We start from the raw sequence: 2,536 nt of genomic DNA, 5'->3' as shown, positions 1-2,536 counted from the left end.
ATTGTTCGTAGAATTCTACGATTCTAAAATGTTAATTTGTTTTACTTTTTAAATGTATATATATGCATGTTTTTGTTGCATACATATCTGTTCTAGACTCAATGTAAACACTATGCTTTGGCAATACATTGTAACAATTGTCATGCCAATAAAGCACGAATTGAATTGAATTGAATTGAGAGACCTACCTCCCAAGAAAAGGCTGTTTGGTGCATATTTCCAATCGATAGCACACGCATCACCTGGTGATGCCATATTGTAAACAAACCACCTTAAAGTCGGCATGAAACGGAAGCTGCGATTGTCTTTTCTTCTCTACCGTTACGTATATCCGAGTGAAACGGCATCTGAAATGAGAGGGCGGGACTTGATTTCGTCCTTTGGGAATTGATTGGATCGTTGGAAGCTGGGGCTTTGCTAACAAAATGGAGGCAAATCTGAATGCCAGTTTGCAGTTAGTGGTGGGGGATTTCTCTCCACTGGATTCACAGCCGACACCCAAGCATGAATACATGTTTTATTTATTAAGGATGACGACAATGATCAACGGCACAAAACATGCCTAAACAACGAGAGAGAGAGAGAGAGAGAGAGAGAGAGAGAGACTGCCTGAATGACTGAGCGCGTCCTCCATCAGGTTAAGTCATATTCATGAAAAAAATTAGTTTGCAATGTCCTAAGAGTAATGTTGTCATAATATCCTAATATCTTTTCAATGTTTAGGGGTAACGTCAGTGCTATAAAGTGAAGCATCAGCTTCAGCTTTTCCCCCTGTCGTTTATCCCAGCGTTTACCTCTCACGTCACTAGCTCCGCACTTGCGCCATAGCTCGTGACCGGAAGATAAGATGAGTCGTTTTGAGGGGGAGGGGAGGTTAACGTTTTTGATTAAAGATTACCAGGGCACATGAATTAAAAAAAAATAATGAAGTGCACGGATAAATTATTTATAATAAACACTACAGAATTCCATTAAAAAATAAGAATTTTCGATTTTGATTTCATGGTGACTTTAAGTAATCCTGGTGGATGGAAAATTGCAAGGATTATGTATTTATTATTGTAAATACTATTATTATTAATTTATTATAGTAATAATAATAATACATTTTATATTTTTATACTTTGTTTTATTGCAAGGAATCTGTATTTAATATTAAAATATTATTATTAATTTCGACTACTACTAATACATTTCATAATATAAAAATTTTATGTGTATGGTGGTGCTTATAATAATGAAAAATAAGTGCTTACTACAACGGCGCTATAAGCTCTGACTCTGTACAGAAAGTTGACCACCCTGCAGGTGAATCGCAGGCACGGGCGTGAGCGCGCGCGAGGCTCTCCAGCTGTTTGATGTGCAGGTCTCCCCCCGCGCTGACGTCAGCAGGGACCGTGAACACACTGTCCAGCTCTTTCTGCTCGAACGGGATTCTCACATTCACCTGCGATATTCATATAAATAAAAAGTTCTCAAACCGTGTTAAAAACGAAGTTCATTAGACAATGCAACAAAATCGTTTTGTAAACAAATTATTTTCCACTCCGTTTACAAAAAGTGTTAAGTTGGATATAATGTTTATAATATATAATTCATATAAACCAGACCAACAAGAGTATAGAAATACAAAGATTTAATACAAAAAGAGAAACATTTAGTTAAGACATTGCAGTCACAAGACACTTAATGCACAAAGTCTGTGGTCTCAGAAACCTCTTTTTCTGAAAATCCATCTAAATGTAATGGCTGCTGTTACATAATGAAATAGGTGGTCTCTTACAGCTCATCTCTGACCTATACAAAAACAAAACAAACAATTAGAAAGGATCCAGAGTAAATGTACTGCGGACTAAAAGAATTCATATAAACATTTTATCAGCGTAATCTGTTGATCAATCCATGTCATAAAAAGTGTATTGCCCTCATAAACCCAGTTTGTGTGCTTTATGAAATGATAATAAATCCATTAGATACTTAATTAAAAGTATTGGTACAATTTTATACCATATGGTGGTAAATTGTTCACTGTTGTTTCTTAACAATAAATGTTTTATTATGCTGAAAATTCAAAGCTGAACAGTAATTTTTAACAATATGAATAGTATAAAATGTATAAATGGAAATCTTTGTATGGACAAAAGTGAAAAAAGTGCTTAATCTGTATGAAGCGAGTTTGGTTAGGATATTTTATTTTGATGGAATCTAGAAATGTTGTGCTATTATTATAGACTGATGACTATTATTATACACGGAGTATGGTCAGTACAATCTCTAATATTGTGTAAAATAGGTTAAATTAATACAAATGAATACACACATTTTTGTGATTTTGTTTAATACCAAGAACACTGACCTTTTTTCTTGCACAAGGGAAAAGTTCATCCTTTGGCTGTTCCACCAGATCCATACCATCTCGAACCTTGGCCTCAGTGACCTGCAGTTCAGCGTACTTCTAAAAACAAAAAAACACAGAGCTGGATGAGTGTAGAAATTGTATTTAGTGTACAAAATTTTACTGTCAAAACTAAACAGA

Source organism: Sinocyclocheilus rhinocerous, unplaced genomic scaffold, assembly GCF_001515625.1.
Source record: "Sinocyclocheilus rhinocerous isolate Xijiao unplaced genomic scaffold, SAMN03320098_v1.1 scaffold1215, whole genome shotgun sequence".
In the NCBI taxonomy this organism is placed as follows: domain Eukaryota; kingdom Metazoa; phylum Chordata; class Actinopteri; order Cypriniformes; family Cyprinidae; genus Sinocyclocheilus; species Sinocyclocheilus rhinocerous.
The sequence above is the reverse complement of the archived record's forward strand: the minus strand, read 5'-3'. Positions refer to the sequence as shown.